The sequence below is a fragment of the Coregonus lavaretus genome, assembly GCF_964263955.1.
Source record: "Coregonus lavaretus genome assembly, chromosome: 5".
Classification (NCBI taxonomy): Eukaryota; Metazoa; Chordata; class Actinopteri; order Salmoniformes; family Salmonidae; genus Coregonus; species Coregonus lavaretus.
This window is the reverse complement of record NC_139992.1, coordinates 16659283-16684924: the sequence shown is the minus strand read 5'-3', so window position 1 is coordinate 16684924 and position 25642 is coordinate 16659283. Positions and strand designations below refer to the sequence as shown.

At 45.0% G+C, this 25642-nt stretch overlaps 1 pseudogene across 1 annotated transcript in view; it reads right to left on the bottom strand.

Moving 5' to 3' along the window:
- Positions 1-23389: 23389 nt before the first annotated feature.
- The window catches only part of LOC311128815 (receptor tyrosine-protein kinase erbB-4-like), a 506504-nt pseudogene continuing 504251 nt past the window's right edge, over positions 23390-25642 (bottom strand). The window contains exons 14-17 of the transcript in view: positions 25313-25529; positions 25012-25146; positions 24328-24416; positions 23390-24058 (exon numbers count right to left, since the gene is read on the bottom strand). The product of the transcript in view is annotated as a receptor tyrosine-protein kinase erbB-4-like (transcript). The remainder of the gene's footprint in view (positions 24059-24327; positions 24417-25011; positions 25147-25312; positions 25530-25642) is intronic.

Sequence of the window (25642 nt, the reverse complement as noted above, 5' to 3'; positions counted from 1 at the left end):
TATTCATTGACTACAGCTCAGCGTTCAACACCATAGTGCCCTCAAAGCTCATCACTAAGCTAAGGATCCTGGGACTAAACACCTCCCTCTGCAACTGGACTTCCTGACGGGCCGCCCCCAGGTGGTAAGGGTAGGTAACAACACATCTGCCACGCTGATCCTCAACACGGGGGCCCCTCAGGGGTGCGTGCTCAGTCCCCTCCTGTACTCCCTGTTCAGCCATGACTGCATGGCCAGGCACGACTCCAACACCATCATTAAGTTTGCCGACGACACAACAGTGGTAGGCCTGATCACCGACAACGATGAGACAGCCTATAGGAAGGAGGTCAGAGACCTGGCCGTGTGGTGCCAGGATATCAACCTCTCCCTCAACGTGATCAAGACAAAGGAGATGATTGTGGACTACAGGAAAAAAAAGAGGACTGAGCACGCCCCCATTCTCATCGACGGGGCTGTAGTGGAACAGGTTGAGAGCTTCAAGTTCCTTGGTGTCCACATCACCAACGAACTATCATGGTCCAAACACACCAAGACAGTCGTGATGAGGGCACGACAAAGCCTATTCCCCCTCAGGAGACTGAAAAGATTTGGCATGGGTCCTCAGATCCTCAAAAAATTATACAGCTGCACCATCGAGAGCATCCTGACTGGTTGCATCACCGCCTGGTATGGCAACTGCTCGGCCTCCGTCCGCAAGGCACTACAGAGGGTAGTGCGTACAGCCCAGTACATCACTGGGGCCAAGCTTCCTGCCATCCAGGACCTCTATACCAGGCGGTGTCAGAGGAATGCCCTCAAAATTGTCAAAGACTCCAGCCACCCTAGTCATAGACTGTTCTCTCTGCTACCGCACGGCAAGTGGTACCGGAGCGCCAAGTCTAGGTCCAAAAGGCTTCTCAACAGCTTCTACCCCCAAGCTATAAGACTCCTGAACAGCTAATCATGGCTACCCGGACTATTTGCACTGCCCTCCCACCCCCACCCCATCTTTTTACGCTGCTGCTACTCTGTTAATTATTTATGCATAGTCACTTTAACTCTACCCACATGTACATATTACCTAAACTACCTAAACTAGCCGGTGCCCCCGCACATTGACTCTGCACCGGTACCCCCCTGTATATAGCCTCCCTACTGTTATTTTATTTTACTTCTGCTCTTTTTTCTCAAAATGTTTTGTTGTTAGTTTTTATTAAGAAATAAATGCATTATTGGTTAAGGGCTGTAAGTAAGCATTTTAAGGAGGTCGGAGGAAGGAGGAGGTCGTCGGGTAAGCTTGGCGTCGGGTAAGCTTGGCTTTATACATAGCTTGGGCTTTGTCGAGTAAGGCTTAAACTATGTATTTAGATTGTAGTTAGGTATTGTAGGTAGGTATCGTGGGTTGTTGTATGTAATTATTGTAGGTTAGTATTGTATTCGGCTGTGCCGGGTGTAGCACGAAGCTAGCTAGCTAGCTAACTCACCACCTGGACTAGCTGGCGAGTAGCTATTAGCAACGGTATAGTTGTTTCACGCCTGAGAGTGCCTGTAATTACGCCAGCTGGCTGCCTACAATAATTACATACAATAATTTCCTACCATTCAGCTGTTTTCTAACCTCATTGTCTGAACCGTTAACGTTAGGTAGCAAGTGGCTACTGTGCTTGAAATTTAGCTAGCTTGTTGCTACCTGGATAGCTACAAGTAAACAATAGCTGGAAGGACCGAGCGAACAGACACGAACTGTCTGAGTCAATTCAGTGGCTAGCTTTGCACTTGGCTAGCTAACAGTAGCTGCTAGGGGTAAGTCATAACCTACACTTGTGTTTTGTTTTTTACATATTGATAGCCCGAGTCGTTCAAGGAATTCGGGACATGGGTGACTAGTTAACGTTAGTTTGGCTCTCTCTGTGTGTTCGTGCCGTGAAAGGAGGGGTTCTTCTTTGTCTGAAAGCAATGGCTAGCTAGTTTGCTAACTATTCTAGCTAACTAACTGGCTGAATAAGTTGACGACGGACTCGCTCAAGCTGTCGGGACTAACCCACAACGTTAGACACGGACATGAACAATCTGCTTGCGTGTTGATACACTGGTGGTTTGTTGTCGCCGAGTATTGGCGCTAAACCGTGTTGTTGGAGACCGGCATGCTAGCTGGCTGTGGCGTCTTATGACGAGGTGCCCGGACGTTTTTCACGGAATAATACTACACCTAGTTAGCTAGCTGAATAAACTAAGTTAGTCTAATCCTAGAAAACATTGAACCGCTGTAGTTTACAACAATTATAGTTTCTGAGGTGGAAGTTGGGAGAGTTATATTTGGGAGTTGTGGTGAGGGAGGCCCCGCTCTCTCCTTTCCCAGATGTTTAGTTCATTTCATTCCGATCTCCTCTGCATTATTGTAGCCATCTGCTGCAGCCTGTCAACTATGCCTCTGCCTATCCCTGTTCTCTCCTCTCCGCACAGGCTACACAAACGCCTCACACCGCGTGGGTGCTGCCTCTCTAACCTGGTGGTCCCTGCACGCACGACCCACGTGGAGTTCCAGGTCTCAGGCAGCCTCTGGAACTGCCGTTCTGCTGCCAACAAGGCACAGTTCATCTCAGCCTATGCTACCCTCCAGTCCCTCGACTTCTTGGCGCTGACGGAAACATGGATTACCACTGAAAACACTGCTACTCCTGCTGCTCTCTCCTCGTCTGACCATGTGTTCTCGCATACCCCGAGAGCATCTGGTCAGCGGGGTGGTGGCACAGGAATCCTCATCTCTCCCAAGTGGACATTCTCAATTTTTCCCCTGACCCATCTGTCTATCTCCTCATTTGAATTCCATGCTGTCACAGTCACTAGCCCATTTAAGCTTAATATCCTTGTCATCTATCGCCCTCCAGGTTCCCTTGGATAGTTCATTAATGAGCTTGACGCCTTGATAAGTTCCTTTCCTGAGGATGGCTCACCCCTCACAGTTCTGGGGGATTTCAACCTCCCTACGTCTACATTTGACTCATTTCTCTCTGCCTCCTTCTTTCCACTCCTCTCCTCTTTTGACCTCACCCTCTCACCGTCCTCCCCTACTCACAAGGCAGGCAATACGCTTGACCTCATCTTTACTAGATGCTGTTGTTCTACTAATCTCACTGCAACTCCCCTCCAAGTCTCCGACCACTACTTTGTATCCTTTTCTCTCTCCCTCTCCTCCAACACTACTCACTCTGCCCCTACACAGATGGTAATGCGCCGTCGCAACCTTCGCTCTCTCTCTCCCGCTACTCTCTCCTCTTCCATCCTATCATCTCTTCCCTCTGCTCAATCCTTCTCCCTCCAATCTCCTGATTCTGCCTCCTCAACCCTCCTCTCCTCCCTTTCTGCATCCTTTGACTCTCTATGTCCCCTATCCTCCCGGCCGGCTCGGTCCTCCCCTCCAGCTCCGTGGCTTGATGACTCATTGCGAGCTCACAGAACAGAGCTCCGGGCAGCTGAGCGGAAATGGAAGAAAACTAGACTCCCTGCGGACCTGGCATCTTTTCACTCCCTCCTCTCTACATTTTCTTCATCTGTTTCTGCTGCTAATGCCACTTTCTACCACTCTAAATTCCAAGCATCTGCCTCTAACCCTAGGAAGCTCTTTGCCACATTCTCCTCCCTGCTGTATCCCCCCCCCCCCCCCCCCCCCCCTCTCTGTGGATGACTTCGTCAACCATTTTGAAAAGAAGGTTGACGACATCCGATCCTCGTTTGTTAAGTCAAATGACACTGCTGGTCCTGCTCACACTGCCCTACCCTATGCTTTGACTTCTTTCTCCCCTCTCTCTCCAGATAAAATCTTGCGACTTGTGACGGCAGGCCGCCCAACAACCTGCCCGCTTGACCCTATCCCCTCCTCTCTTCTCCAGACCATCTCCGGTGACCTTCTCCCTTACCTCACCTCGCTGATCAACTCATCCTTGACCGCTGGCTATGTCCCTTCAGTCTTCAAGAGAGCGAGAGTTGCACCCCTTCTCAAAAAACCAACACTCGATCCCTCTGATGTCAACAACTACAGACCAGTATCCCTTCTTTCTTTTCTCTCCAAAACTATTGAGCGTGCCGTCTTTAGCCAACTCTCTTAATATCTCTCTCAGAATGACCTTCTTGATCCAAACCAGTCAGGTTTCAAGACTGGTCATTCAACTGAGACTGCTCTTCTCTGTGTCACGGAGGCTCTCCGCACTGCTAAAGCTAACTCTCTCTCCTCTGCTCTTGTCCTTCTAGACCTGTCTGCTGCCTTTGATACTGTGAACCATCAGATCCTCCTCTCCACCCTCTCCGAGCTGGGCATCTCCGGCGCGGCTCACTCTTGGATTGCGTCCTACCTGACCGGTCGCTCCTACCAAGTGGCGTGGCGAGAAGCTGTCTCCGCACCACGTGCTCTCACCACTGGTGTCCCCCAGGGCTCAGTTCTAGGCCCTCTCCTATTCTCGCTATACACCAAGTCACTTGGCTCTGTCATATCCTCACATGGCCTCTCCTATCATTGCTACGCTGACGACACACAACTAATCTTCTCCTTTCCCCCTTCTGATAACCAGGTGGCGAATCGCATCTCTGCATGTCTGGCAGACATATCAGTATGGATGACGGATCACCACCTCAAGCTGAACCTTGGCAAGACGGAGCTGCTCTTCCTCCCGGGGAAGGACTGCCTGTTCCATGATCTCACCATCACGGTTGACAACTCCGTTGTGTCCTCCTCCCAGAGTGCGAAGAGCCTTGGCGTGACCCTGGACAACACCCTGTCGTTCTCCGCTAACATCAAGGCGGTGACCCGATCCTGTAGGTTCATGCTCTACAACATTCGGAGAGTACGACCCTGCCTTACACAGGAAGCGGCACAGGTCCTAATCCAGGCACTTGTCATCTCCCGTCTGGATTACTGCAACTCGCTGTTGGCTGGGCTCCCTTCCTGTGCCATTAAACCCCTACAACTCATCCAGAATGCCGCAGCCCGTCTGGTGTTCAACCTTCCCAAGTTCTCTCACGTCACCCCGCTCCTCCGCACACTCCACTGGCTTCCAGTTGAAGCTCGCATCTGCTACAAGACCATGGTGCTTGCCTACGGAGCTGTGAGGGGAACGGCACCTCCGTACCTTCAGGCTCTGATCAGTCCCTACACCCAAACGAGGGCACTGCATTCATCCACCTCTGGCCTGCTGGCTCCCCTACCTCTGCGGAAGCATAGTTCCCGCTCAGCCCAGTCAAAACTGTTCGCTGCCCTGGCACCCCAATGGTGGAACAAGTTCCCTCACGACGCCAGGACAGCGGAGTCACTCACCACCTTCCGGAGACATTTGAAACCCCACCTCTTTAAGGAATACCTGGGTTAGGATAAAGTAATCCTTCTACCCCCCCCCCCCTTACTCCAAACCCCCCCCCACGAAAAAAAATATATATAAATATATTTTTTTTTTTAGATTTACAAAAAAAAGAAAATTTAAAAATTAATATAAAATAATAAATAAAATAAAAAATAATGAAAAAATATTGTAAAGTGGTTATCCCACTGCCTATAAGGTGAATGCACCTATTTGTAAGTCGCTCTGGATAAGAGTGTCTGCTAAATGACGTAAATGTAAAATGTAAATGTAAGGTAATGTCTACACCTGTTGTATTCGGAGCATGTGGCAAACAAAATTTGATTTGATTTGATATACATTTAAAGGTAATTTCTGATTGAACCGACATGCAGCGTTTACAGTGAATGCAGTCTCCACTAAAGCAGGAACATTGCCTTTAAAGGGGAACTTCATCCTGGCTCTGCCATGCCATATAGTCATTACTATATTAACAACATTACGTTTTTATCATAAACATCACAATTATCCAAACCACAAGCTAGAACTACCACATCTTCATTTCACTGGTAGAATCGGGAAGTTTCGACTTCCTGTGTATTCGTCTGCTCATAGCGAACCACAAAGTCCGGCATTCATAGCAAATTTAGATACCACCCGCTAAGGTAGATGGGGCGTGCCCACAAACTTGGATGATGGCACAACAATCTCAGAACTTCTGTAGGCAAGATTTATTTTGACAATGTTTCACTAAAGTTTGTTATCATGCCTGTGTGGTGTTCTGTGCCTGGCTGTGCTAATTACAAACAAGTGCAAAAAGGAGTTATCTTTCACCTTTCTACCTAACAGAGATTTACCCCGATGCTGCCAGTGGCTTGTGGCTATCAAGAATGATGCGCCTTATGGTGTATAAAGATTATCAGAGGGATTTTCAGGCTGAACTGAGGGGGAGTCCATTTAGACTACAGCTGAGAAATGATGCGATACCATAAATGTTTTATTTCACAACAAAATGGAAGATTCTCGATTAGAGGTAACCAACATTAGCTAGCTTGCTAGCCTAGCTGGATTAGCTAGGTAAATTAGCTAGCTAACGTTACAGTCCTGTATTGTTTTCTGATAGCCATCAGCTAAATCATATACAGTGGGGAGAACAAGTATTTGATACACTGCCAATTTTGCAGGTTTTCCTACTTAAAAAGCATGTAGAGGTCTGTAATTTTTATCATAGGTACACTTCAACTGTGAGAGACAGAAACTAAAACAAAAATCCAGAAAATCACATTGTATGATTTTTAAGTAATTAATTTGCATTTTATTGCATGATATAAGTATTTGATCACCTACCAACCAGTAAGAATTCCGGCTCTCACAGACCTGTTAGTTTTTATTTAAGAAGCCCTCCTGTTCTCCACTCATTACCTGTATTAACTGCACCTGTTTGAACTCGTTACCTGTATAAAAGACACCTGTCCACACACTCAATCAAACAGACTCTAACCTCTCCACAATGGCCAAGACCAGAGAGCTGTGTAAGGACATCAGGGATACAATTGTAGACCTGCACAAGGCTGGGATGGGCTACAGGACAATAGGCAAGCAGCTTGGTGAGAAGGCAACAACTGTTGGCGCAATTATTAGAAAATGGAAGAAGTTCAAGATGACGGTCAATCACCCTCGGTCTGGGGCTCCATGCAAGATCTCACCTCGTGGGGCATCAATGATCATAAGGAAGGTGAGGGATCAGCCCAGAACTACACGGCAGGACCTGTTCAATGACCTGAAGAGAGCTGGGACCACAGTCTCAAAGAAAACCATTAGTAACACACTATGCCGTCATGGATTAAAATCCAGCAGCGCATGCAAGGTCCCCCTGCTCAAGCCAGTGCATGTCCAGGCCCGTCTGAAGTTTGCCAATGACCATCTGGATGATCCAGAGGAGGAATGGGAGAAGGTCATGTGGTCTGATGAGACAAAAATAGAGCTTTTTGGTCTAAACTCCACTCGCCGTGTTTGGAGGAAGAAGAAGGATGAGTACAACCCCAACAACACCATCCCAACCGTGAAGCATGGAGGTGGAAACATCATTCTTTGGGGATGCTTTTCTGCTAAGGGGACAGGACAACTGCACCGTATTGAGGGGAGGATGGATGGGGCAATGTATCGCGAGATCTTGGCCAACAACCTCCTTCCCTCAGTAAGAGCATTGAAGATGGGTCGTGGCTGGGTCTTCCAGCATGACAACGACCCGAAACACACAGCCAGGGCACCTAAAGGGTGGCTCCGTAAGAAGCATCTCAAGGTGGGGCGGCAGGTAGCTTAGTGGTTAAGAGCGTTGTGCCAGTAACCGAAAGGTCGCTGGTTCTAATCCCCGAGCCGACTAGGTGAAAAATCTGTCGATGTGCCCTTGAGCAAGGCACTTAACCCTAATTGCTCCTGTAAGTCGCTCTGGATAAGAGCGTCTGCTAAATGACTAATTATATTATAATTATATTAAGGTCCTGGAGTGGCCTAGCCAGTCTCCAGACCTGAACCCAATAGAAAATATTTGGAGGGAGCTGAAAGTCTGTATTGCCCAGCGACAGCCCCGAAACCTGAAATATCTGGAGAAGGTCTGTATGGAGGAGTGGGCCAAAATCCCTGCTGCAGTGTGTGCAAACCTGGTCAAGACCTACAGGAAACGTATGATCTCTGTAATTGCAAACAAAGGTTTCTGTACCAAATATTAAGTTCTGCTTTTCTGATGTATCAAATACTTATGTCATGCAATAAAATGCAAATTCATTACTTAAAAATCATACAGTGTGATTTTCTGGATTTTTGTTTTAGATTCCGTCTCTCACAGTTGAAGTGTACCTATGATAAAATTACAGACCTCTACATGCTTTGTAAGTAGGAAAACCTGCAAAATTGGCAGTGTATCAAATACTTGTTCTCCCCACTGTAGCTATCTTTTTTGGTATAGACACTATCAATCAATTTCGTCTATGCCATGGTTGTCCCTGCTAGACTGGTAGGTACCTTCAGCAGAGTAAACATGTGTGTTTGTTCGTTCAATCTTTGACTGATGTTAGCTAACATAAATTAGCAAATGTTGGCAAATAAGAGTAGCTCAATCTGGTAGCCATCAATTCCTCCCTTGTCTGGAAAACACTCCATTACTAAAAATAGAATTGTCGATATAGCTAAGTCACTCTCTGTTTGTGTGTTGGTAGCAATGATGAATGTGTATAAATTGTCTATGGTTGTTTAGTTTGTTCTCAGCCAGTCTCAGCTGGCTAGCAATCTTGCTGCAAATTTAGTGACGCTAGTTAGCTAACAGCAAGCTGACAATATTGAAATGTCCATGTTAGGTATGCTAAGCTAGCCAGTCTAATAGAGCTCAATACAATTAGTGGGGTGGTTAAATTGTGTATTGTTGTGTTTTTTGTTGTAGGTTGTACAGAATCTGATTCCACCAACATGTACGTCCAACCCCTAGCTCTGCACAAGGTGAAGGTAAATTTGCAAAAATATTTACAAGCTGATGGCTAAGATAGCTCCATTTACAGTAAGCATGGTATAAACCTGAATTGGGTAGTGTTTGTATGGTTTGTGTGTGTTATGGGGTTACAGGTGCTTAGATGTAGCCTGAGGACCACAGAGTACCTTCCAGACCTTGTAATCAATTAAGTCTACCCCTCTTCTCTTTTTACCTTTTTTTTTGTAAAACTCAGCTTATCTGGAGTCATTGCACAGTGCCCTGCTGAAAAATACCCCAAAGCTGCATCATTTCGGTTACACAACCATGAGGGAGCGTACACACCTCGCGCTTATGGAGCACAACAAGATTGTGGGACAGAAACCAGCAAGGGACACTGAAATATATAAAATCAAGACTACAACAGTAATGACACAACCACCTCATTCTTCTCTCTGCAGACTCTCAAAACACAATACAAAGACATGTCTAGAAAATTCCCCTGCTACTATTGACAAGAATGATCTGTCAAAGCCAATGGGCTGGGGAGGTTTACAGACAGTACTTAGTTATGCAGGGTTGTGCTTAGACAGTAAATCTATTGTTGTGTGTGAGAGCTATTGAGGTGCCATTTCTCTTAAATCTCCCACACACAACAAAACTTTTCAAACCTTCTTTAGCCCTCCAGCCCATTCACTTTGTTGACAGATCTTTCCTCTCAAAAGCAGCTCCCAATGCCCCCTCAATGTCCCTAGCCGATCCCATTCGGTTGACACCTTTACCAACAAAGGCGTGTTGCCCTACGTCCCTTCCACAAAAAGTGTGAAATGCTAAAAACCACAACCATGTCTTTCCAGGAGACGTGCAGTACCAGCAAATCTTCTGCAAGAGGACCAAACAGTTGGTGGTTAAGAAGCCATACACCACTTTCGGCAGTCTTATCCAGCTGGTCATTTGTGCTTATTTACCATAAGCAGAAACAGTCTCAGCTTCTCAGGTGTGCTAGATTAGGGTTGGAGTGAAAACCTACAGGACAGTAGCTCTCCAGGAACAGGGTTGAAGAGCCCTGATGTAGAATAAATATGGATACTTTATATCAATGTTCAAAATTTTTCTGCCTTTATGGATTCACAGAATATATTTATAGAAGCTGTAAAGTGCTCTGTAGCATCAAACAGATGCTAGACATTCAGATATTCAAAGAATGTTTATTTGTGAAAATCTAAAATATAGGGGAGTGTACAGTATTTCATGCTAACCCAAAATAATTGGGTATTCAACAAGAATGTTATGTGGTAAAAAATAACATACAAAAAAATTGTATGAACATTGTAGTACAGTTCAGTCTGTCTCAGGTGTAGAGACACCCAAGCGCAGAGAACTGTAGCTACAGATTGTTACACCAGATAATGTGATTTACCCAAAGATTTTTGCAGACATCTTGTCTATTTCAAGTGTTCGCTCATTGATCGAGACAGGTGGGTGTCCACCCCAAAGTGCTGCACGTCATGTCACGATGACAGAGACTTGTCTCGATCAATGAGAGAAGACTTGAAATAGACAGGATGGTGGCGTACACATTGTTGGATTACTTCATGGAGCAAAATAAGTATATTTTTAAACTGACCTCTGCCAACTGACCACGGAAATTTTATGAGACTCCTGTTTCCCTGAATCGAGGATGAAGGCGGCATCGCTAAGGTCAGTCGAAAATGCTCTGTGTTACATCAAACAGTACCTATACCGTAACTCCCAGTAATGGATACCAAACATCTTTGGTTAAATCACATTATCTGGTGTAACGATCTGTAGCCAAGATAATTGGTGGTCATGATGAAATTGCCATTCACAAAGAAACATACAGTACGAAAATACAGTATGATCAGTGTACTAAAGTTCAGGGAACACTTGTAAAGCTGTGAGGGGAGTGTTGTCTTGATCAAACTGCCATTCAGCTCCTCATGAGCAATCTGCTTGAAATCCAGCATAATGTCTAATACCTCGAGAGGGATACAGTTCAAGGGATATAGTTCTGCTACAATGACATGCAGGCAAAGGAATTCTGTTTCTGTATGTAGAATCCACTCCAGGAAGAAGCCCAGGCACCACACAGTATGGTCTGTACGACAAAAAATTGTACAGTTTGAATGACAGTTGAACTGTGCCAGCATAACAACATTAGGGTAGACCACAGGCACAGAGATTACATTTACAACAATATCTAGCCTAATATAAAGAAATATGGCATAACCCTCAAACTTTGCATAGTGACCAGAACGTTAAAATGTACCTACAGTGCCTTGCAAAATTATTCATCCCCCTTGGCATTTTTCCTATTTTGTTGCATTACAACCTGTAATTTAAATAGATTTTTATTTGGATTTCATGTAATGGACATACACAAAATAGACCAAATTGGTGGTTTCAAAGAATTCTAAAAAATATATAATGGAAAAGTGGTGCGTGCATATGTATTCACCCCCTTTGCTATGAAGCCCCTAAATAAGATCTGGTGCAACCAATTACCTCCAGAAGTCACATAATTAGTTAAATAAAGTCCACCTGTGTACAATCTAAGTGTCACATGATCTGTCACATGATCTCAGTATATATACACCTGTTCTGAAAGGCCCCAGGGTCTGCAACACCACTAAGTAAGGGGCACCACCAAGAAAGCAGCACCATGAAGACCAAGGAGCTCTCCAAACAGGTCAGGGACAAAGTTGTGGAGAAGTACAGATCAGGGTTGGGTTATAAAAAAATATCTGAAACTTTAAACATCCCACGGAGCACCATTAAATCCATTATTAAAAAATGGAAAGAATATGGCACCACAACAAACCTGCCAAGAGAGGGCCGCCCACCAAAACCCATGGACCAGGCAAGGAGGGCATTAATCAGAGAGGAAACAAAGAGACCAAAGATAAACCTGAAGGAGCTGCAAAGTTCCACAGCGGAGATTGGAGTATCTGTCCAAAGGACCACTTTAAGCCGTACACTCCACAGAGCTGGGCTTTACAGAAGAGTGGCAAGAAAAAAGCCATTGCTTAAGAAAAAAATAAGCAAACACATTTGGTGTTTGCCAAAAGGCATGTGGGAGACTCCCCAAACATATAGAAGAATGTACTCTGGTCAGATGAGACTAAAACTGAGCTTTTTGGCCATCAAGGTAAATGCTATGTCTGGTGCAAACCCAGAACCTCTCATCACCCCGAGAACACCATCCCCACAGTGAAGCATGGTGGTGGCAGCATCATGCTATGGGGATGTTTTTCATCGGCAGGGACTGTGAAACTGGTCAGAATTCAAGGAATGATGGATGGCGCTAAATACAGGGAAATTCTTGAGGGAAACCTGTTTCAGTCTTCCAGAGATCTGAGATGGGACAGAGGTTCACCTTCCAGCAGGACAATGACCCTAAGCATACTGCTAAAGCAACACTTGAGTGGTTTAAGGGGAAACATTTAAATGTCTTGGAATGGCCTAGTCAAAGCCCAGACCTCAATCCAATTGAGAATCTGTGGTATGACTTAAAGATTGCTGTACACCAGCGGAACCCTTCCAACTTGAAGGAGCTGGAGCAATTTTGCCTTGAAGAATGGGCAAAAATCCCAGTGGCTAGATGTGCCAAGCTTATAGAGACATGAGCTCCTGAGTGGCGCAGTGGTCTAAGGCACTGCATCGCAGTGCTAACTGTGCCACTAGAGATCCTGGTTCGAATCCAGGTTCTGTCGCAGCCGGCCGCGACCGGGAGACTCATGGGCGGCGCACAATTGGCCCAGCGTCGTCCAGGGTAGGGGAGGGAATGGCCGGCAGGGATGTAGCTCAGTTGATAGAGCATGGGGGGCCAGTATAAAATAAAAATAAATGTATTTACTAACTGTAAGTCGCTCTGGATAAGAGCGTCTGCTAAATGACTAAAATGTAAAAATGTAAATACCCCAAGAGACTTGCAGCTGTAATTGCTGCAAAAGGTGGCTCTACAAAGTATTGACTTTGGGGGGGGTGAATAGTTATGCACGCTCAAGTATTCTGTTTTATTTTTGGCTTATTTCTTGTTTGTTTCACACAAAAAAATATATTGCATCTTCAAAGTGGTAGGCATATTGTGTAAATCAAATGATTCAAACCCCCCAAAAATCCATTTTAATTCCAGATTGTAAGGCAACAAAATAGGAAAAATGCCAAGGAGGGTGAATACTTTTGCAAGCCACTGTAGCTAGCTAGTAAAATAATTTACAGTTTCTGATGTTACACTTATTAATAAGTTACAAACGCGAGGCGTGGTGCATAACAAGTTAGCAGGCACCAGGCTAACTAGCTACAGTATCCAAGTCCATTCATGTGCTAACGTTTGCTGGTAAACCTAGCTTTACGTGGCTGGTTGTAACGTTGTAGGTTGCTTTTTAGTATAATTTAGCACGCGAAGCCCAGACCTACCTTCCTCCTGGGCAATTATGTGTGAAACACATCTCACTGTCCTAGAAATGCCTCGGACATTATGAAATCAAGCCCAGATTCCCCCAAGGTGAAATACATTTTGATCACTCTGTAAAGCTGAACTTTCGCGATGCGGATTGAATAGAGCCCTAAGTGACCCAACTGACTTGGTCAAAATAACCCAACGTGCGTTCTGTCCAATATTTACCTGAATTGGGTTGTTTTTAACCAAGTATTTTTTAGAGTGTGATGTAGGGAGATATGAGACTAGAGGTAGGTATGCGGTGGGATATAGAGGGTTGTGTCTCAAATGGCACCCTATTCATTATGAAGTGCACTACTTTTCAAAAGTATTGCACTATATAGGGAAAAGGTGGGGCAGAACCTAGAAAGACAAATGAAAGGAAATGTATCTCTATTTGACTACAGGGCTCTGGTCAAAAGTAGTGCACTATATAGGGAAAAGGGTTTCATTAGGGACGGAACCTAGAAAGACAAATGAAAGGAAATGTGTCTCTATTTGATGACATGTCTGATAAGGATAAAATAAACCATGATTGCTGTCGAAGAGATATGGAGAGATGTATGTAGTGTCAAATTGAGCCTTCAACCCTCCTTTCATGAGAGCGGTGTGAGTCGATCACCACGGCTAAAACCATTTAAGTTAATTTACGTTCCACTCTAGCCATCATCCTTCATATCAGGTAAAATCCATACAATTTGTCATGGGGGCGAGCGTGTGAGAGGAGAAGCCATGCATTGATGGATCGTTTCGATCTCACTCTATTACCATCTTAAGGCAACTGATTTGACTCTGCACAGGGCAGGAGCTTCACAAAATGCAGATCTGGCTGGCTGGCATACAGTATTGGATTTCCAATGATAATGCCATAAAATGTCATCTTTGAGAGAAGGACTGCATCTGTCATACACATGCTGGTGTTAGACATAGTGACACTTCATTATTGGTTCCTCCTGTGTGATCTTACAGGAGTATGTGTGAGGTGGTGCGTCTTTCCTTCCTTCCTTATTATTGAACTTTAATGAGATTGTCTGGCTACAGTCTGTTGGACACTCACAGCCAGTCCCAATACGCTCCCTACCCCACCATCTTGGCCCTCACCCTTTAACCGACTAGGTGAAAAAACGACTAGGTGAAAAATCTGTCGATGTGCCCTTGAGCAAGGCACTTAACCCTAATTGCTCCTGTAAGTCGCTCTGGATAAGAGCGTCTGCTAAATGACTAAAAAATAAAAAAATAATAATAATAATAACCTTTGCAGAGCGGAAGGGTGTGGATAGGTATAAGTAGTGCAGTAGTGCAGCTTCCACCATATTGCTTACACCTTTCAAATCTGCAAACATTGAAGAGTTTGGGAAAAGGCAGAGCGTTAGGGAGTGGGTGTCATAAAGAGATGGGATCATATGCAAAGCAATGTCGCATAGCCAATGTACTGTCGAGTTTCATCAGATTGTGGAGATTGCGGGATGGCGATCATGTATACACGCATGCACGCATGCACGCACGCACACACAAATATCCACACACGTGCACACCAAAACACACAAAAAAGTTATGACAGAAAAATATAAAAAGTTCAGAACACACATCTTTAAATATTGTATTGATCTTTATTCATATTAAATTAAAAATATAGTTTTGACAGATTCATGTAACAAAACTGCGGGAAAATGCTATAGCCTTGGGAATGGTAAAACCAGTTGGAAGCAGCACTGAAGTATATTCTGACAATAACAGCCTGTAAAGCAAAGGGATGGAAAGAAAGAGTAGAGCTCTCCTCCTGGGAACCTCAGCCAAGCGTCAGTAGCTCTGCTGCTACAGCTCTGTCTGAAGCCTGGACCAGGACCAGGACATTCTGATACTACAGTCAAATAAGTCCCAATCAACCAATCAATGAAGTCATGATGAATAAAATCAATAAACCAAACCAATATCCATAGACCAACTGACTGATATGTCAATCTAAATATACAGTATAAACCAGCCAATAAGCTTTTTGGTTTATCTGATGCATCCATCAGAAAGCAGGGGTCAGGGACCTTGACTGGAGCCCAGCAGGTACACCAGTCAATTTACCATCATGTGAGGTGACCAAAGCTTGTCGTGGCTGCCCAATAAGATCAAAGGCTGGTTGGGTTTGTTAAACTGAGTCTGTGGGTCTGTGGGTACAGTATGTATGCATTATCCAAGGCCTATAGTGGTTCCTCAGACCATTGGTAGGAAATAAATACATATTGATTATGAATACCGGTTAAATTGATACGAAAGGATGGTGAGAGAGAAAGACAAATAGAGAGATTCGAGAGAGAGAGAGAGAGAGAGAGAGAGAGAGAGAGAGAGTGAGAGCGAGAGTGAGAGAGAGTGAGAGAGAGAAAGAGAGTGAGAGAGAGAGAGAGAGAGAGAGAGAGAGAGAGAGAGAGAGAGAGAGAGAGAGAGAGAGAGAGAGAGAGAGAGAGAGAGAGAGAGAGAGAGAGAGAGAGAGAAATACAGTAAATAAAGGATAGAGTACTCATCAGTATTACAACAGAGCCTCAGTCTCTCCGATGGGTGGGTTCTGTACAAATTCAAATGGCTAGAGGAGAGGAGAGGATGGAGAGGGGAGAGGAAGAAGAGGAGAGGAGAGGATGGAGAGGGGAGAGGAAGAAGAGGAGAGGAGAGGATGGAGAGGGGAAGGAGAGCAGAGGATGGAGAGGGGAGGGGGGAGAGGGGAGGATAGAGATGGGAGGGGGGAGAGGAGAGGAGAGGGGCAGGAGAGGATGGAGAGGCAACTGAAAGATAAAAGGTACACCCAATTGAAGGAAAAAGCACCTCTATACAGTGAGCAAGAGGTTTTTAAAAGTCCACCAAGTTGTGCTAAATACAGATACGAGGAAAACAGCGGGGCACTAGAAAGCCGGCAAGCATTTTCAAATCAGAATTCACGAGTCAAATTACATATATATACAGACATAAAAACCAAGAAGAAAACTGATCACACAATAATATTCAACAAAAAGCAGTAATATGCCAGGGATAAAAGAGAAATCGAAAACATCATGGCAGCCCAAAAAGCATTGCTTTCCTTCTATTTACAAATGCACCTGGCCAATTCTTCCACTATCTATAAAAATACTATTCACATTTTCTCAGTTGAAGAACAGTAGTAAAATGATCAGGAACAACCATTCTGTATTATGCCTGTGTGTCATTAAAAAAAAATCCCTCTTGTATATTAGTTTAGTGTTACCCTCAAATCACCATGTATTGTAAATTGTGCTTACTCTACAACTGCGGTCTTTTCCTGTTGTTTCAATGGAATGAGTAAACAATGGTACCACTGTAAAATGAGCTGAGTGTCACAAAAGTAAAGCTTTTGTGTGTGTTATAATATAATATATGATGAATTGTATGAATATTATTTGTTATTTAACAGGGATGTATCTTCACTGAAACAATAAGCATTCCATCAAGTTGCAAGACGCACTGAGTGCAGCCTCTCATTCAGTATTTACTTGTACATGTAGGGTTTTAAATCCCATCTATGTGCAATGGGATACCTCAGACCATGAAGAAACAGTAAAGGCTTATTGGATCAAACTGTACATTTCAATACCATAACAATTGCAAAGATTGACCTTAGAAATGAATATTCCGTATTGTAAGAAATTACTGGAATCCGTCCATTATGTACTTTAAGTATTTTCTCCAAGTTGTGGATCCAGGAGTGGACCCAGTTAGGAGTAACATTGAAATACAACAGAGTGAAAGAGGCTTTCACCACAATGTCTGTGCCCCTTCTCACAGCAACACAGTCAAATAAACAACAATCTATTGCCATTATGAATGAGAGTAAGAAACATCACCATTAACACAATTTACAATGCTCTTACAGATGTCATGGTTACATCTGTTTTGATTATTATACCCCAAAACCATAAATACAGTAGTAGCTGAATCAAATAAATGTGACACTTTCAACATTGTTGATTAAAATGTGTGTGCACAATCAGTGTTGAAATGAAAGAGAAGGAATATTTGTGATCCTTTTGTACCTAAACAATTTCGCTAAAGCAACCATCAAATACATAATTCAATAAAGTATTATGATTCTACGACTCTCGCTTCTTCAAAATATTTTTTGTCTTGTTTAAGTTGCTCCTCATTTAGCTGCTTTACGGTAGTCCATTTTGAAATACACACCATTCTACTCCAACAACAGTGTTTGCTACATAAACTATATATACAAAAGTATGTGGACACCCCTTCAAATTAGTGGATTTGGCTATTTCAGCCACCGTTGCTGTCAGCTGTATAAAACCAAGCACACAGTCATGCAATCTCCATAGACATCCCGAGTGGCGCAGTGGTCTAATGCACTGCATCGCAGTGCTAGCTGTGCCACTAGAGATCCTGGTGTCGTAGCCGGCCGCGACCGGGAGACCCATGGGGCGGCGCACAATTCGTCCAGTGTAGGGGAGGGAATAGCTCAGTTGGTAGAGCATGGCATTTGCAATGCCAGGGTTGTGGGTTCGATTCCCACGGGGGGCCAGTATGAAAAATGATGTTAAAAATAATGTATGCACTAACTGTAAGTCGCTCTGGATAAGAGCGTCTGCTAAATGACTAAAATGTAATAGACAAACATCGGCAGTAGAATGGCCTTACTGAAGAGCTCAGTGATTTTCAACATGGCACCGTCATAGGATGCCACCTTTCCAACAAGTCAGTTCGTCAAATTTCTGCCCTGCTAGAGCTGCCCCGGTCAACTGTAAGTGCTGTTATTGTGAAGTGGGTTGTCTGAGAATCTGAAGCGCAGCGTGTAAAAATCGGATGTCCTCGGTTGCAACACTGACTACCGAGTTCCAAACTGCCTCTGGAAGCAACATCAGCACAATAACTGTTTGTCGGGAGCGTCATGAAATGGGATTCCATGGCCAAGCAACCGTATACAAGCCTAAGATCACCATGCGCAATGCCAAGCGTCAGCTGGAGTGGTGTAAAGCTCGCCGCCATTGAACTCTGGAGCAGTGGACACGTGTTCTCTGGAGGCCCTTTCCTGTTTCAGCATGACAATGCCCCTGTGCACAAAGCGAGGTCCATACAGAAATGGTTTGTCGAGATCGGTGTGGAAGAACTTGATTGGCCTGTACAGAGCCCTGACCTCAACCCCATCGAACACCTTTGGGATGAATTGGAACGCTCTTGTGGCTGAATGGAAGCAAGTCCTGCAGCAATGTTCCAACATCTAGTAGAAAGCCTTCCCAGAAGAGTGGAGGTTGTTATCGCAGCAAAGGGACGACCAATATTAATGCCCATGATTTTGGAATGAGATGTTCGATGAGCAGGGTTCCACATACTTTTGGTCATGTAGTGTACATTTATTTTTGCTGCCAGCACAGCACCGAAATGCTGATTCTCAGACAACCCATTGTAACATTGATGCATTGATCTCGTAACATTTGTGGAATGCTAATATTTTTGCCTTTTACCCTGCTAAGAATTGGAAACTATTTCCCTGTCCGCCAGTATTTCTCTCTGGCATGTTGATTGGAGATGTTGGGTGACATGATTTCCCCTCGTTTCAGAACAGCAGAACATAGCAGCTTTAGTGGATAAGGAAAGCTATAACATCATGCTAGCTAAAAGCCCTGTGTGATGCTATGCTAGGACTTTGAGAGCCTGTGTCCGATTGCATACAACACCTTCATTTAAGGGTTTGATATAAGGGTTTACTTTAAGGGATTATTTCTCATTACCGTAGGTATTTTATGCAACCGGCCACTCTTATCCAGAGCAATTTACAGGAGCAATTAGGGTTAAGTGACTTGTTCAAAGGCACATCGACAGATTTTTCCACTAGTCGGCTCAGGGATTAGAACCAGCGACCTTTCAGTTACTTAAACGCTAGGCTACCTGCTGCCCCACTAAGTTTTGAAGTGCTTCAGCTGGAACTCACTTGGCAAGTAATTATTTTTAATAAAGGAGGAGAACTGGAGATAAAACACCGTCCAGGATACATCTCTGTTTGGCTAAAATAAAATTAAAATAACACAATGCCTCTCCAAAAACTCCCTGACATTTTATTCCTTTTCATTCTACTTTTCATTCTATTTTCATTGGAGTGGAGAACCAATGAACATGTTTCTAGTCCTCCTGTCAGTGCTTCTAGACCAGGGTTTCCCAAACTCCCCTTGGGGTCCCCAGGACCGAGCTTGGGAAACTATGTACTAGCCCTTCTCTCTTCTACCCTGCTGCTAGTCTTCATTATTAATAAAGTGCTCCATCTGTGGATTGTCCTTCATTATGCAAACACACTGAGCAATTACAAACAGAAGCCACAATGCAGAGAAAATTAACTGTGAAATTGGGTAGGCTGTCTGCCTTTTCTCTAGCTGCAATGCGATAGATAAAACATAATTAAAATGAAGAGAGAGGTTTGGCTGTGCCAGAATGGTTAATAAGTTATTATCAAATCAACAAAAACTAAAAAAGGCCCAAATCAGAATATTTATTTATGGATGACAGTATTCCCCCTCTACTAGCAGCGAAAAGAAAAATCATCTGGCAGTATTCTGAGACACATGGATCTGGCCTTCCATAGATATGGTGTCTGTCTACCTGTACTATCTCAACATTATTGTCAAACATGAATAGAAAAGTGTTCAATGTCCTCGATCGCTGTAGCTCCTGTGTTTTCTTAATGAAAATGTCATTGTGGAGGAAGGACATCTCTCCAAATGTTTTGGCACAGTTTTATTCTCCAGTCCAAACTGTTGGAGAGGGGATGCACTGTACTTTACGTAGTAGGGGAGAGAGGAATTTGGTGGTGGAGCAAAAGTCTTGGTTTTATGGACCAGTTTGGTGTTCAGACAGTCTTGTTTTAGTTGTAATACTATTCTTCATGGCATGGACATAGTAATAACTACAGCATTTCAACTGTCCTTATCTGATGTTCTGTTATTCCACAGAACATGTCTGCCAATGATGACAGTCTACTTGGCGAGTAATAGGTTTATTTCCAGTGTATTTCCATGCTTTGTTCACTCCTCACTGCCCATGGCCAACCCAAGATCAGAATAGGTTCTCAGGCTCTCCTATCCAGTTTGACCAGCACTCACAATGCCTCTCCTCCAGGGTAGTGTCCACCACATCGGGGCTTAGTTATGCCTCTTAACGCCCAGGACCAGACCAAGTTTTCAGGCCTCTCCCGTCCCAGAAAAACTGGTGTCTGTTGCCGACACCCATCCAGTCCCCCGAATCCTTCAGTTCTCCACACACGGGTGGTGTTCATTATGGCACTTCGTAACAAACCGCTTCACAACGTCCAGATAGTCCCTCCCTGTTTCAGTCTGTTGTCTTCTGTTTGGTGCCTAATGAACATGACCCTGCCATCTCTTCACTTTCTCTGTCTGTCTGTCTATCCAGTTCAGTTCAGAGTTCAGTCCCCATCTTAATAGTCCTCTCCTGAGGTCTTTGTAACCAGCTCTGATAGGGAAACGGACAGACAGACTCTGCCAGGGTTTGTCAGTAAATAAACAGATAATGCAACATATAGCAGTTTCCTATTTATATTCTATGACTGCATCGATCCAGTGGTTTGTCATTTGTCTGCCTCAGAAGTCATGTGGGTTAGAAGGAACACCATGGCTGGGTGGTTGAGGTCCTCTCCTTACAGATAAGCCTATTCCCTTTTAAATCCTGTGGCACTTTCTGCCTGATGTATTTCACTGTGTTCAGCATAGGCCGTTCAAGCTTTGCATACATATAACATTGTGACATTTACTTGCTGAGTGGCTTTGTCTTCTCATCCCGCTGCACTGCCTTTGCTGCTGTTATCTCCACTGCTTTAGAACCCAAGGTCAATGGAGCTCCTGGTCCAAAAATGTAATGCACACGGCGCTAACGTTAACTCTTTCTCTGTGTGTGTGTGTGTGTGTATGTGTGTTTGTGTGTGCATGCTTGCGTGTTTGGCTATATCGTGCATGTATGTATATTGAATTAGAACAGGGTTATTGATGTGTCAAGGTTGGGAGCACGTCTTCCTTCTTTGCGAGATACAAATGAACATGATATGAGCGGAGCTGTATAATAAATGTACGAATTCCATTACATATTCAGAGGGGTTCGAACCATGTCAACATCAAAGACACCACACAGAGCCAGCCAGCCAGTCAGCGGACGGGAATGCATCCTCCACACTATGTGACAGATGTATGGCGTGGCTGGGGCTTGGCAGACAGTCATGGAACAGCAGTGTATACACGGATGTATGCGTGTTCTCCTATATGAACCTGATATACTGCACACCAACGGCTATCATGACATTACTGTATGTGTGGATGGTGGATTGCTACTATATACATTTAACCCAGTTGGAAAAATGTGCTGCTCCAAGACCTTCAGTGTAGTGTATTGATTGTGAATTACTGTATGGTTCTTACACAAATCTTATTAATAATAAAATAATATATTAGAGATGATGAGCAAAAAATATACTGCAGAGACCGATACTGTTTGTCATTACATGTCACTTTTCACTTTGCCTTCTGTTGTTGTTGTTGTTGTTGTTGTTGCTGGAGTCTAAAGGAGTTTGAAGTAAAACAAATAAAAAAAGAGTATTAAGTCAGTCAGTGAGTCAATTTCCCAGGTGTGGGCGGAGCCTGTCCGTGTAATCAACACTGAAGGGGCGGGGCTGAGGGAGAGTAATGGGTGCGGTATTGCAGGAGTTAAGAATGGCTGAGAGGGGCTGAGAGTGACCGGTGAGGCTGTCAATTATCAAGCCAGTCCTGGGTTCTTGGGTGGCGGGAGGCTCTCAGCAGTGTATATTAAATGCCTTCACGTGTCCAAGAATTTGGACCCGTTCCAAAATGGACCTGGGCCTTCCCACCTGGACCCGATATGCATAAATACATTTTTTTTCAATATAGAGACCCGTTCCGAACGGACGCGAGGACAACTAGATCCGTTCCGTATAGACCTGGTCAGATCCAGACCCGGTCTGATCCAATCCGAGTGAGGGAAGCAGAAAAGTACATTTTTAAGCTACTTTATTAACCGGAGATGATAACGCGTGAGGGAGAGGAGGTAGAGAGAGGTGACGCTCTAGCAGGTGCCGTGCTGTGTGTGTAGGTTACTGTGAGTGTGAGCGAGGGACACAGGGAGCATGGAGGGAGAGACGAGAGACGGCAACCAACCCAGCCAACTCGCGCTATAGTAGACTAATAGCTGCCATAGCTAGGTTATTTATCATCCGATATGATTACGTAGTACCTGTCTTGATTGCATCAAACCGGGAGAAGCTACTTAAGCTAGCTAGCTAGGCTAATTGAGGCTGCATGCACTTTCTCGTCCTACACAGTTACAAACAACAACAACTCCTTTTAGAATATTAAGTAGCAGCCTTCCTATTGGCTCTTGGTCGTTGTAGCCTATCCTTTAACTTTTAATTCCGTCATTTTAATTCCATCTTCCATTGATTATATATCTCCTAACTTTTGCCACACACGGAGACTCTATGACTGTAGCCTATTGCCACTTTGATGATTTATGATTGGCCAACAACAACAACAAACTACACGCGCCATTCTCGTGAAAAGCAAGAGTAGCAGCATAAATTACACTATTTCGCTCTCTCCCTCTCTTCTGCAGCAGTCGTGTTAGGATCTTTACGGGTCCTTCCGGACAAGTTAGTTAAAATTACACATATCCGAGACCCGTGACAATCATATCAGATCCGACCCAGACCCGTGACATTATTTAGAATTCTGGATCAGAACCCGCTCTGGTCCCGGATCGGGTCTCGGGTATTCAGTTACAGGTAAATCTGTGAAAACCTCCAGTGTATATTACTGTAATATTACTGTAGTACTTCTGTGTAATGTTACTGTAATCCAGTGTAGAGGACATAGACAGACAGAGAGGAGAATATCAGTCCTGGGTTCATTGGAGGTGGGAGGCTCTCAGCACTGTCTTATAATGTAATATTACTGTAATGTTACTGTAATCCAGTGTCAGTTCAAATGTGTCAGTCCAGTGCTGGTGAAGGGATCCAGGGTTGATACGTAAATACTGTGTGGCTGAGTGAGAGAGGGACTGTCCACTCGCATTCTCCCCTCCTCCTCCCATTGTCTTCCACCTTTCCTGGCCCAGTCCTTCTTTCCTCTTCATCCCTCCTCCCCGTTACACCACAGTGTTCCTCTGTCTGTAGGGTGGGGGCGGCAGCACGGTCCCAGGTTTCAGGGCGAACTCTGTCAGGTACTCCTGGTTCTCGGCCACTGCGGGCCGGATGCGTCCGTTCTGCCGGTAGAAGAAGCGTGTGCTGCAGTCCTGCAGGTACTCAGGGTTGTGCAGGGTGGCCTTGGGAGGGAGGCTATGCTGCCAGTACTCTGGATTTTCAAACGTCTTGTTCTTGTCTTGTCTATTTTTCTTGTCTAACATGATGGTGCCTGTGAGGCCGGGGTGAAGGGTGTACCCGGGGTGGGCTGGGTGGGAGGGGTGGCCTGGGTGGGCGCCGGCCGCACCGAGCCCTGGAGGTACGGCGTATCCCGGTTGTGCAGAGACTCCATGGGCGTGGGCTGCCTGGACGTTGTGAGCAGGGTTTCCTGCCTGGGCAGTGCCTGATTGGCCAGCAGTGAGGCCAGTGGCGCCTGGCTGGCCTACCAGGGTGGCGAGGGCAGGGTTGTGTCCCCCAGTGACCCCATTCTTCTTCAGGGTGTAGTCACTGTAGTCTCCCACACCTGGACCTGGGCCTCCGGGGTTGTGGAAGGTGTTGAGGTAGAGGGGCTCGTTGACGTATTCGTCCTCCACTCTGGGGCCGGAGCCGGCATGTTGGGGGCCGCTGGGGGCCACCTGACAAGTCAAGTCAAAGTTTAGTTAAAGTGCTTTCAAATAGCTAGATGGTCCATGTTATTACTATCTTACAACAATTCCATGTGTTTGGGTAGTAGATATCATGAAACAATGGCTTAGACTCCTAAGGATTAGCAGGGGTCACAACACACTTTACCAGATAAAAAATGGGAGGGGGGAAATGTCGATAACAGTAAAAAAAAACTGTAGAAAAATTGAGGAGCAAGTAGTCCATAAGAAATAGTCCAAATAGTCATAAAAAAGTCCACCTGATAGGGGTTACAGCTGTCCAGGGTTAGGGCGTCTCCATTCCTCCGGCGCGTCACGAACGGGTTCTCCTCCACAGGGTTGAGATAGTCTGTTAGAGACGGGGGGGGGGGGGGGGGGGGGGGGGGGGTTGAGGAGGGAAGAGAGAGGGGGAGAGAGCGAGGGGGAAGAGAGAGAGGTAGAGATAGAGAGAGGCTTTCACAGGATGAACAGAAGGTTTGCAGTATTTTGATCTTACGGATCTCTTCACTAGCCTCTGACATGCCTCTATGTGTGAGAGTGTGTGTGTGTGTTTTTTTGTTTGTTTGTTTGTGTGTGTGTGTGTGGGTGATGGTGGGTAGGCCTCTACAGCTGTCTGGATCAAAGGGTGAAGGGTGGAGATGATGAAACCTGGGATCTGACGTCACCAGGTACACTACAGAACAGTACACCCCTCTGGTAACAGACGAGGCTCATTGGAAAGGATCAGAACAGTGGTCTTTCACCTATTTTAGAATTTTTGTCTAACTGGAACAGTTACTGCCAAGCTTCAGAACCAAAAGCCCAAAAATATACAAATCCAAGTCTGTGGCTATGGATAAAAGCTTTATCAAGGAAATACATCATAAACAGTTAAGAAGTGCTTCCTGTTGTACATGACATTACCTGAGGAAAGGAAAACACTGAATAGTGAAGACATGTTGTACCTGAGGAGGCCTTCTCCCTCATGGCGGTCATATATCCATCCTGGTCGGTGTCTCCTCTAGCTCCTCTCTCCCCCAGCATGATGGTGGGGTCTGCACTGTAGCGCTGTCCACTGCTGCTCTCCCCTGGACCTGAGGCTAAATAATAATAATAATAAAATGTATTTGTATAGGGCTTTTCATTACATAGGAATCTCAACGCTCTACATAGACAAATAAAACACAAACAAACAAACAATAAAAAATAGACAAAATATATTAAGAATCAAGGAAGCTAAAATAACAGTGCTAAAAGAGGCGTTACCTGGTGCTCCGTCTGATCCAGGAGGTCCCGCGGGCCGGGGAGTTGCCTGCTTCCTCAGGGTGCCGTTACAGCGCTGGTCCTCGAAGCGTTGGTGCTCCGGGCCGCTACCGCCCTGCCCCCCTGCAGACTGGTTCCCTGGTGACAGGGACAGCACCCGCGGGATGGTCCCCAACATGTCCTCCATATCGAAACTAGGGTCTTGGTACACAAACTGGTTCTGTAGGGAAACAAGGAGAGGTTTAATGTACTGTACACACTGATGGGCTGTGGGTGAAGCTAGGGTCCTGGTTCACCAACTGGTCCTGCAGGGGCATAAGAGGACAAAGAGGT